The following is a 12,895-nucleotide window of genomic DNA, read 5'->3' on the forward strand; positions in this document are numbered from 1 at the left end:
GGCATAGTTTAGGAATTCATGGCAACACATAACTAAAAGTGCCTAGAACATGGAAACCAAAACCAATAAATAAAATGCTAAAGTAAATGCTAAAGAGTCTAATGCTCAATTTGCTACGTCCCCTAAGGACCTTTGATTCCAGTTCCATGCACACACATCCTCATCTGCATTGACCTCCTGCCTCCACTGCTAGTCCACTTTTCCTTTACCTTTATCTGCAGTATAAGAAAAGTAGTATCTGTAAACTAACAAGCTTAGTAAGAAACCATCTACCTCACAAAAACATGCATTCGGTGCAATATGGTTTTTAAAGCATGCTATTTGAAAATATGCACTGAACTTGCTAAGTCATGGTATACTGAAATCATAAAGCATAACACATAAGCATGGCATGAGCACTGAATCATATCGTAGCAAGCAATAAAACACTGAACTGAACATAAGCTAAACTAACTGAAACTAAATCTGTAACTGGAAACAAACTCAACTAGCATAATTGATTTTGAGTTTTGAAATCTAATACATAATAGGTGAAAATACTAAACATGCTGTTGGGCCCGGCAACTGTACTTGCTGTGCGCGCATCCCTACTAGACCCGGGGTTGCAAGTCCCGAATTTAGCAGGGTTGTCTAGGCTATCTGAACCTAGGGACGACTGTGGGAGTCCAACCCAATGGATATCTAATCCAGTACAGTGCCACTGAAAATAAAATACTGATATCTATAGCTAACTGATATAACATGTTGTTTCTAGGTTATCTGAACCTAGAGCTAGGTTATCTGAACCTAGAGGCGACTGTGGGAGCCCACCATTGGACCGTAGTCCCATAAAACTGAACTAAACTAATGTGCTGGTTTAAATGCCTCTAATGCATTTAACTGAGCTATTAAACATAACTGAGGTGGTATTTAGCTACACTAACATTTTACCGAACACTTGGTGTGCTCCAACTCTCTCCTCTAATAGGGAGATCACCTCTAGGCACCCGACAACGTCTAGAATCTCCAACTAAAGGAGAACAACGTGTCCGGCCCGTCTAGAGGTGTTCAACTAGATCCCTAAATCCTCGAAGAGGGTTTAAACATACCCTATGTGCCGGAAAAACCTGCATATAGCTAAAACTAATGCGTAGGAAACCAACCGGAGCTATTATACCGCAGGTGAGGGGTTTCTTACCTCTTGATCGTAATTTCTTACGATTCTATTCGCTAGAGTTCCGGTGGAGGTGATCCTCTCGACGATCCGATCACGTCTTCGCGTTCCTCTCGCGGAGAAGAACCTCTTTCGTGTTGGAGTCGTCGCCGGAAGATGAACCTATGGACCCTTGCCTTGGTGTGCCGTGCGTGAGGAAGAGGAGAAGGAGGGAGAGGCGGCGGTGAGGTTTTGGAAGAGAAAAGTGGCGCGGGGTGAGGAGGTGCCGAACCAAAACTTAAACCAACCCAACTTAAGTTATTTAATTTATATTAAGTGGATACTAGGCCCAACTCAAATATAAATATAAATGTTTCCCTTCTCTTTCAGCACGGCCCTGCTGGGTTCAACTGGTTACTAACATTATCCCTTAAACCATAGGTCTCAGGTTCGATTCCCGCCTAGGCCGTTTTCGTTCATAATTATTTTTCCCACTTCCGCTACTCGGAAAATTCCGGAAAAATATCTAAAAATTACAGAAAAATCATAGAATATTTATAATGCAAGTTTGAGAATTTTCGGGCGTTACAAAAACTTTGCACCTATGGATGAATAATCAACTATTGAGCAAAATCCTAAACTAGTTGGGGGTTTGTGCACCAATTGATTGATAGGGATGATCAATCGATTGATGCATAAACCTCGAATCAAGGGTTTGCATGGTAATCTTAATAGTCGATTATTGTTATGTAGCAATAGACTATTCGACCTTTTCAAGCAAATAGAATGTTTTCAGTTCAATTTATCTATTCGACTGAGTGACATTAGCCGATTGCTATGATGGAGTAATCGACTGATGGATCATTTTGAGTGAACAAAATATGTTCAATTCAACTGATCAATTCCACTTCGTGACATCGGTCGATTACTATATTAGAGCAATCAACTAATGGACTATTTGGAGCAAATAATTTTTTTTCAATTTAACTAATTAATCTAACTGTTAGCTAAACAGTCGATTGGTAGCTTTTAGCTATTGACTGCTATCCAAAAATCAAGATGTTATTAGTCACAGATCAGAGTCAGTTCAATGGTTGAGTCAACGATCAAACTTCAACATTTGTCAATTGTTAGCTAAGAGAAATCAACTGATGACAAAAAAGTACAAAAATTAGTTCGATTGAAAGCTCTTTAAAAGGGGGGGGGGGGGGTTTGGCTGATTTCTAGAAACTCTTGGCTCTCATCCTTCCTGTTCAACTCAAGCTTTCAGTTCTTAACATCAGGCCACTAAGTGAAAAGAAGAACTCTTGTGCTTAAAATTTTCTATTCTTGTCTCTTTCAATTTCACTATTTCATTGAATCATTGTTATAATTATTGTTGCAAGAGGCTTCACCACCTCCAAATTTCATCCGAGGAGGAAGATTTTTAGTGGTGTAGGACACTATGCTTAGCCTTGGACATAGTAGCCTTGAGGGATTATAAACCAAGTAAATTGATTGTGTTAGCATGTTCTGTATTGATTCCTCTATGTCAAATTCTTTTCTGCTATTAAATCTCTCATTTGACATGAAGGAGCTATGCATCCCCCTGTAGGTCGCACCGGTCTTAACAAGTGGAATCAAAACTTGGTCTCTTCAGAGGACTCACATTCAAAGGAGCAAAAGTTCTACTGCAGAAATAGCAATGCAAGAGGGTTACAACACTAGTCATACACATTTCTTCGACAAACATACTTCCAATACTAGAGAAGCCACATGGAATACTACTTAATAACGGACATCAACATGTGATTCATGGTGGCCAAGGGCTTCACACCTCCTACACAGTCCAATATGAAGATAATAGTCACTCTTCATTACATTGATCAAAGGAAAAAAGTTGACCCTTTTAGAAGTGCCTAAGAGTTGTTGGATAAGCTCATCGAACTAAATAAAGGCACAAAATACTTCAAGATTACCAAGAGAGACCTCCTCATAAATCAAATGGAAAATTTTACAATGGAGGAGGGAGAAACGATAAGTCAACTTCATGGGAGTTTCAAGGAACTCCTCTATAGGCTCCACTTAGTTGGAGAAAGTGTGGAGAATTGAGACCTCATCAGGTATACACTCAAAGCCTTCTAAAAAAAACTCTTTGTGGTCATCCATGGTGGATGCCTACAAGATTTCAAGGGACATGTCGATTGTTAAGTTAGATGAATTATTTTATAAATTAGAATTATATGAATAAGCTAATTCAAGCTATAGGGAGAAAGATATGACTTTAGTTGTAGGCGAGAAAAGAAAAAAGAAAGGAAAGGAGGAGAAGGAAGAGTCTGTTTTCAATTCTGAACAAGGAAGTGATAGTGACGATGAGATATCATTCAATGGGGTGGCTAACTTCATTCGCAAGATGATGCGACGTTGTTAGAAATATAATAAAAAAGGCATCAAGAAGATCTTCAATGAAAATAAGAGAAAGGGGTAAGTCTCCTACAAAAACAAAATCAAAATTTGATGTGGTTTGTTTCAAATGTAATAGAAAAGGGCATTACAAGGTTGATTGCCCGAAGCTAAAGAAGCAAGAGGACAAACCAAAAAAGAAGAAGGCGATAAAGGCCACATGGGATGATTCTTCTACAAGCTCATTGGAAGAAGAAAAAAAAGCGAAAACCACTAGACACTTGGGGCTTATGGCCTTGAATGATATCGAGAGCGGTGCAAGTGAAGAGGAAAGCCAAGGAGAGCATGTAGAGTTCTCAAATGAGTTATCATCTTCTAGTGATGATGAGATAACATCCTCAAAATAAGATAAATTATACTTTACTATTTCATGCTTAACAAACGTCTTAGCAAAATTAAAAGGTAGAGTTAAAGAATTACAAAATGAGTTGAAATCAATTAGGAATGATACTATGTCATGTGCTACTTGTTTTCATCAAAAGGATGTATCTATTAAAATTGATGAACTTAAATAGGAAAATTCATCTCTGAAATCACAAGTAGAAGATCTAAGAAGTGCATTAGAAAATTTTCATCCAACTATAAATATCTAGACATAATCCGAGGAGCTCAATTGTAACGCCCGAAAAATTCTCAAAACTATTTTAGAAATATTCTATGATTTTTCTGGAATTTTAGGATATTTTTACAGAATTTTTAGAGTAGCGGAAGTAGCAAAAACAAATAGAAATCGAAAACGACCTAAGCGGGAATTTAACTCGAGACCTATGGTTTACGGATAATTCTAGTAACCAGTTGAACCCAGCAGGGCCGTGCTGAAAGGAAAGGGAGGTAATTAAATTTATATTAGAGTTGGGCCGAATTAGATCACTTAGTATAAATAAGAAATAATTGAGTGAAGGGTTATTTGGATCGTGATTTTTCCTCTCCTCAAAACCTCACCGCCGCCCACCTCTCTTTTCTTCCTCTCTCGGCGCCAACCACAAGGAAGGCTAGGGTTCCGCCCAAGGGCACCTTCCGGTGATGACTTCGACACGAGGACGCTCCCCTCCGCGAGAGGAACGCGTGGACGCGAGAAGATCGTCGAAAGGATCGTCTCCTTCGGAGATCTAGCGATTAGAATCGTAAGAAAATCCGAACAGGAGGTAAGAGACCCCTCACCTGCAGTATAAGTAGCTTCTGTGTGAATTCCATGATTTAGTTAGTAGTATATAGCTTTTCGGCACAAAGGATGCGAAGTAGCGCATACCAAGTGTTCGATTAAATTACTAGCACAGCTAAAATGCAACTTAGGCATTGTGATAGCTTAGTTAAATGCAATAGGAGCATTTCACAGCTCATATAGTCTTGCTACAGCTTTTACAGGACTAGACGTCCAATGGGTGGGCTCCCACAGTCGCCTCTAGGTTTAGATAACCTAGTTCGGGGTTTAGACAACCTAGTAAAAGCAAGACAAGAATTTATTAGCTTATGTTCAGTATTTTACTTTCTCAGTGGCACTGTACTGGATTAGATATCCGTTGGGTTGGACTCCTATAGTCGTCCCTAGGTTCAGCTAACCTAGTAACCCTACTAAATTCGGGACTTGCAAACCCGGGTCTAGTTGGGGATGTGCGCACAACAAAGTACAGTTGCCGGGCCCAAACAGCAGCTTGATTATTATTTTAATCTACTTATGAATATAGTTTTCAAACATCACAAATTAGTCATGTGAGTTCAGTCAGCTTTAGCATCAGATTAGTATTAGCTTAGCTCAGTTTTATGTCAGTTTAGTTTTCTGTTGGTACAACATGATAGTTTATGACTAGTTCTATTGCTATGATCAGTTTCATTTCTATGTGTTGTATGTCATGCCATGTTCAGCATATTCAGTATGTTCTTTTCAAATAGCATGTTTTCAAAGCATGATTTGCATCGATTGCATGTTTTAGTGAGGTAGATGGTTTCTTACTAAGCGAAAGCTTACAGATACTTCCTTTTCCTTATACTGGAGATAAAGGTAAAGGAAAGATGGACTAGCGGAGGCTGGAGGTCAATGCAATGATGAAGATGTGTGTGGAAGGAACCTGGAGTAGAGATCTTGGAGAAACTAGCAAACTAAAACTTTAGTTTTATATAACGTTATTTCCGTATTTTTAGTTATTTTGATGCATGAATCATGAAAGACCTGTTTAGATTGTTAGTAATCATGCTTAGAATGTCAGTTAAATGTTGTTAGTATGTTTATAGCCATGTTAGAACTCACGTGTATGAATTTGGCACGAAACCGTGCTGAAATCAGAGTTCTGGTATGAAATCAGAAACCCCAATCAATCGGTCGATCGATTAGAGGCTTCTCAATCGATCAGCCGATCGATTGGGGAGTTCGTACCGTGAACAGTAGGCTTCTGGATCGATCAGCCGATCGATCCAGCAAATTTTGTCGCGAACAGTAGGCTCTGGGATCGATCACTGGATCGATTGGTCAGTCTGGATCGATCAGCCGATCGATCCAGAATATTGGCCCGAGCACAGTAGCGTGCTGGATCAATCACTGGATCGATCCAACCTGACTTCCGCATACAGTAGCCACCTGGATCGATCAATGGATCGATCCGGCCATTCCAATCGATCCGTGGATCGATTGGGAGGCCTGACATCAGCAAGAAACTCTTAATTAAGTTCCTTGACCATTGGGGGATGTAATATATGTCATGAATAGCTTAGATTACACCCCTTAGCACATGTAGAACCAAGAAATGATGATAGTTTAGCAAAATTTTAAATAGTACAGTTCCGCAACTAGGTTTAATGATGGTTATGGAATAGTTAGCACAACATAATGTGACGATTCAGCCTTACAGCTTAGTTAGTAGAAGGTGGGTCGTTACAGAGTGGTATCAGAGCAGTTTCCATACTTCCTATACACACATCAGCATTGAACCTGCAGCTTCCAAGTAAGAAACATCTCTCACTTTATTATGTTCTTTCTTTCATGTTTATAGATACTGTAGCATGTTGATTGATGATAACACCTAACATGATAATGATAGTAGATATATAAACATGATTGCCTTAGTTATGTATGTCCTCTATGTCTTTAGAAATGGCACGAGGACGCCCAGCTAGAAGGGCACCAGCTACTGAGCCCCAGCATGAGGCAGGCAGTTCAGTGCCTCCCCCAGACCTGACAGCATTAGTGGCTCAGTTACAGCAGCAGCTAGCTGAACAGCCACCTTAAAGGCTAATCAGCAGAATACTCCCACAGTCACCCCGGAACCGAACGTAGCAACGCCAGTAGTCTTAGAGGTTCCACCAGTCCAGCCTACAGCACCAGTAGCCCCAGCAGCAGTAGAGGCAAAGAGAGAAGCCTATCTGATCCAGTGGCAAAGAGTCAAGCCCGAGAACTTCTCAGGCACCAGTGAACCATGGGATGCACAAGCCTGGTTCAAAACACTGGAGAGTACGATGGAGCTTCTGGACTGGCCAGAACATGAGAAGGTGAAGTGCGCCTCCTTCTGTCTGACAGGAGATGCACGCATGTGGTGGGAGAGAATTAGAGCGAAGCGCCCAGTAAACCAGATGACATGGGCAGACTTCGAGAAGGAGTTCTTTAAGAAATTCTTTTACATACGGGTCACAAACCGCCACTACGACGAGTTCACCGAGTTCCGTCAGGGCAACCTATCAGTTGAGGAAGCCGTGAAGAAATTCAATAGATTGACTCGTCTATGCCCTGAACTAGTCAGCACATAGAAAGAAAGAGTACGGTTGATGCTCAAGATGCTGAGGCCGGAAATAGCAATGAACGTGGCTGGCGGCGTTCACAGGCCGCAAACCACCGAAGAACTAGTCAGCAGTGCTCTGACCACCGAACACTACCAAAACAGTAACAAACAGCAGAAGCAAGTCCTCTCAGAGTCAAAAGGGTAAGGAGGCTCAGGTACTCAGAAACACCAGGGCCATAGCTCCAACTGGAAAGTGAACTCCAGTAATAAGCGCAAACCAGGGAGTTACCCAAAAGGAGGGCCAGCTAGCAAACAGCCCAGTTATCCAAAGTATGCTACTTGTGGGAAATTCCACCCTGGAGTTTGTCGTAAAGGCACACAAGGATGCTTTGAGTGTGGACAGGAAGGGCATATGGCTAAGCAGTGCCCGAACAAGACTAGTCTTCCTCCACCACAGCCGATTCAGTATGGAGGCCAGCCAGCTCAGTTACATCAGATGCAGGTCGCTTTAGATGGTCTACACATCAGCCAGGGCAGACTAGAAGCCCCTCCAGCTATGACGAATGCAAGAATCTACTCCTTAACCAGAGAAGACGTAGCGAATGCCTCGACAGTTGTTACAGGTCAGATTAGTATTTTACAGCAAAGTACAACTGTCTTATTCGATACTGGGCAACCCATTCTTATATATCCAGGGCATTTGCAAAGAAATTAGCGATACCTCCAGAGGTACTCAGTAGTCAGTTTCGGACGACATTGCCTTCAGGAGAAATTATGGCATCCACCCACTGGCTCAGAGCAGTACCAGTCATTATAGCAAACAGAGAGCTCTTTTGTGATCTGATAGTGCTAAATATGACTGACTACGATGTCATCCTTGGAATGGACTTCTTGATCAAATACGGTGCTTCCATCGAGTGCCGTAAACAGAAAGTCGTATTCCAACCTGAAGCGGAAGCACAGTTCGAGTTCATCGGAGAACCCAAGAGAAAGGCCAAAAAGTTTCTCTCATCTATGAAGGCACAGAGGTTAATGGATTCAGGATGTACAGGGTTCTTAGCACACGTAGTCAGTACCAGCCGGGATAAAGACCAACAGCTAGCAGAGGTCCGAGTCGTATGTGACTACCCAGCAGTCTTCCCTGAAGAGTTACCAGGCCTAGCACCAAACAGGGAGATTGAATTCGAAATAGAGCTCATTCCTGGTACAAATCCTATTTCCAAAGCACCTTACCTCATGGCTCCAGCAGAACTGAAAGAACTTCATGAGCAACTACAGGAGCTGCTTGACAAGGGCTTCATACGTCCGAGTCACTCACCATGGGGAGCGCCTGTATTGTTCGTGAAGAAGAAGGACGGGAGCATACGCCTGTGTATAGATTACCGGGCACTGAACCAAGTCACGATTAAGAACAGGTATCCTCTTCCCAGAATAGATGACCTGTTCGATCAGCTAAAGGGAGCAGTAGTGTTCTCTAAGATATACCTCAGGTCAGGTTATCATCAGGTGAAAGTCAAGGAAGGGGATATACCCAAGACAGCATTCAGAACCAGATATGGACATTACGAGTTCGTAGTCATGCCCTTTGGCGTGACAAATGCTCCAGCTACCTTCATGGACCTCATGAACAGGGTATTCAGAGAATACTTAGATAAGTTCGTTATCGTGTTCATCGATGACATTCTTATCTATTCAAGAACTCAGGAAGAACACGCAGAGCACCTGAGAATAGTACTGCAGACCCTCCAGCAGAACCAGTTGTACGCCAAGTTCACGAAATGTGAATTTTGGTTAGATCAGGTGTCCTTCCTGGGTCACATCATCTCAAGGGATGGTATCATGGTAGACCCCAGTAAAATAAAAGCTGTGAGTAACTGGAAAAGACCCAAGAATGCCAGTGAGATCAGGAGTTTTCTGGGATTAGCAGGTTATTACAGAAAGTTCGTAGAGGACTTCTCCAGGATAGCCTCCCCACTGAGAGCTCTTACCAGAAAGAATAGAAAATTTCAGTGGACAGAGGACTGCGAGAACAGCTTCAGCGAGCTAAAAAGAAGATTGACCAGTGCACCTATTCTGACTCTACCAGAGAACGCAGATAGCTTTGATATATATAGTGATGCCTCTAAGTTGGGACTAGGAGCAGTGTTGATGCAAGATGGCAAGGTAATCGCCTATGCCTCCAGACAACTCAAGGATTATGAGAGGAATTACCCCACTCATGACCTTGAGCTTGCAGCAGTGGTGTTCGCCCTCAAAATTTGGAGACATTACTTGTATGGAGCTCAGTGCAGAGTGTATACAGATCATCAGATTCTGAAGTACTTCTTCACTCAGAAGGATCTGAATATGCGACAGCGCAGATGACTAGAACTGGTCAAGGACTACGATATAGACATCCTCTACCACCCAGGAAAGGCGAATAGGGTAGCAGATGCACTTAGCAGAAAGTCCAGTGCTGCTCTATTATCTCTAGCAGCCATGTCACCGCCCCTACAGAAGGAGATCACAGACTTCGGTCTTGAACTCATAGTTGGACAGCTCTCTACTATGATGTTAGAATCTACTTTGCTTGGTGATCTTCAGACAGCTCAGGAACAGGATCCTGAAATTCAGAAAATCAAGCAAGGAGTAGCAGAATCAGACAGTGGGGAATTCAGAGTGTCTGGTAGTGGGGTATTATACTTTGGTGACAGATTATGTGTTCCAGATCAGGAGGAACTACGCAGGAAGATTCTAGATGAGGCTCACAAGACTCCTTATGCGATGCATCCTGGCTCCACCAAAATGTACCAGGACTTGAAGAAACGTTTTTGGTTGCATGGGATGAAGAGAGACATCGCTCAATATGTTAGCACCTGCCTAACCTGTCAGAGGGTTAAGGCGGAACATCAGAGACCAGGAGGAGTTTTGCAGCCTATTCAGATTCCAGAATGGAAGTGGGAAGACATTTCTATGGATTTCATAGTGGGACTACCCAGAACCACGAATGGTTTTGATACCATCTGGGTAATAGTCGACAGGTTGACTAAATCAGCCCACTTCTTAGCTATCAGGATATCCTACTCCATGGAACAGCTAGCACAGTTGTATCTCAAGGAGATCGTTAGACTACTTGGAGTCCCACGAACCATTATTTCAGACAGAGACAGTAGGTTCACATCACACTTCTGGGAGTGTGTACAGTCAGCTTTGGGCACGAAGTTAAAATTCAGCACAGCCTTCCTGATGGATCGAAAGCGCTAGAGGGGGGGTGAATAGCGCTCATGGCTATTTCGTTTTTCGAAATCGTAAAAGCTTGTTCAGAAATAACGCAGCGGAAAAGTAAATAAAGTGAACACGAAGGATTTACTTCATTCGGAGCCTGTGATGACTCCTACTCGAAGGCCGCGATCCTTGATCGCTTACAGTGGGCAACAACTATAATTCGTAAAAGCTATTACACGCTAAGTACAATTTAAGAAGAAAAGAATATTGTACCGACAATAAAAGAATAAAGCTGAAGCTCCGAATTGTCATTGCAGCACTTCTGAGTCGAGACGTTAGCAGCTTGTCGCACGGAGAATGCTTAGAAGATCGTTGTTGTTAAAGATGCACCTCAACCCTCCTTTTATATGAGGTTCCGGGCGCCTGGGGCCTTTCCGGGCGCCTGGAGTGTGACGTGGCCAGCCAACTAGGTTGCTCCACGTGGTGAAGTCGCGCAGGGGATAAAGTTTGGTCCCGGGCGCCCGGACCTCCTTTTTCCAGGAGCCGCTTCTCCTGCAAAACAAGGTTAGTCCGAGCAATTACATACCCTGCAAGACAATGTTAGAATCTCATAATTCATAAGTGAAAAACAGCTGACAGTCTTTGGACTGTCCGAGTCTGACTTCGGATTTCCAACCGGAAACCCTTGGTCGACCCGACGCCTACTGTTCCCTCTACGGGGAATGCGTCCTCACCTACTCCACTCAGGAGATTTACCTGATGTCAGTCCAGTCCTCCAGACCGACTGGACTTTTCGCCTAGGGTTACCACCCCCTAGGGCCTAGGGTTACCGCCCCCTAGGGTTTTTCTCCACCTAGGGTTACCACCCCCTAGGACCTAAGGTTACCGCCCCTTAGGGTTTTCCTCCACCTAGGGTTACCGCCCCCTAGGACCTAAGGTTATCACCCCTTAGGGTTTTTCACCTGCCTAACTGTAGCTAGGACTTTCCTGAAACACTCATTCAAACATGTTAGATCACACACTAACTTAACTTTGAATCCTTTGTCATTATCAAAACCAAGGTTCGATCGTCGGATGCTTCCCGCACCAACAATCTCCCCCTTTTTGATAATGGCAACTGAAATTCAATGTTAAGTAAAAAATATATAGTTATGTGATAGCAAGATAAGCATAAACATAGCTCCCCCTTAATATAAGTTATTCTCTTTGAATTTTTTACTAATAGTCATAGCTCCCCCTTAATACAAGCTCCCTTTAAAATATTTTCTTTGAATTTCTCTACTCTCCCCCTTTGCCATATATCAAAAATGAGCTAGTTTTGAAAAACTTAACTTTTCAAGACAGAATTTTGCAGAAAACATATTAGCTTAGGCAAGGAGCAAGTGAAAGGCAACACCTTAGAATAACAAGATTTTATCAATTTATTTTGCTTGAAGAGATATAGCAAAAAGGATCTCTTTTTAACTTAGTGTAATTTTAGGAGTTTCTAAATTTTCACAGAAAAATTTTCAAAACACAACTTTCAACTTCAGAAATTTTCCGAAAAAAAATATTCAGGTTTTTAAAGAAAATTTTCAACTTAAAGAAGTTAATTGTAGCTTTAAAAAGATTTCAAACTTTAAAGAATTTTCTAACTTAAGGAAAAAATTTTAACGAATTTTTGAAAAATTTTCAGCTTAAATAATTTTCTAACAAAATTCCAAAAAAAAATTTAAAAGTTTTTGAAAAGCTGCTTAAGGCATGTTTTTGAAATGAATTTCAAGAATACTTAAAGCAAAGGAGAGGCGATAACTTTAATGTTTAATAGCTTGCCATTTTGTTTTAGTAAGGTATCAGAGCCCTAAAGACCAAGCATGAGTCTAGATTTGTTTTGATCAGGTATCAGATCTCTTAAGTACAGACATGCTTAAACTTATTATTTCCTTCACCAACTGTCTAACCATTTAGCTACTTGCTGATTGCCTAGAGGGCAACAGTGTTCACTTGGTTAGTCAAGTCAAGTCAATTTATCCAGTTAGATTTGACTAAGGCTGGAAGACTTGATTTGATTTCTGTTAATCACGTATTTAACGCCCAGACTCATATTGATGCACAGAAATAAGCATTCTCGAGTCCAGGCTGTACCCTATGCATCTCACACCATTCTATATTTTACAAACACAATCAATGTAAACCTAGGTGCTTGTGAGATGCTCTGGCTGAGTCCTGGAGGAACATGACTTCTAGGGGGAAATCCTAGGCTAAATCCAACTTTTGAAAGTCTAGTAAAGTAGGGATTTTGAAAAATCAGTTTTGCCTAGAAGTTATAAACATGAAACAAAACATTAAAAGGACTAAATTGAAAGTATCTATTCTACCCAGCACATTCCTATTTGTCTTCTAAGTGTACTGAACTCAAGTTCAGGTAAGG

Source organism: Zingiber officinale, chromosome 3B (assembly GCF_018446385.1).
Source record: "Zingiber officinale cultivar Zhangliang chromosome 3B, Zo_v1.1, whole genome shotgun sequence".
Lineage (NCBI taxonomy): Eukaryota > Viridiplantae > Streptophyta > Magnoliopsida > Zingiberales > Zingiberaceae > Zingiber > Zingiber officinale.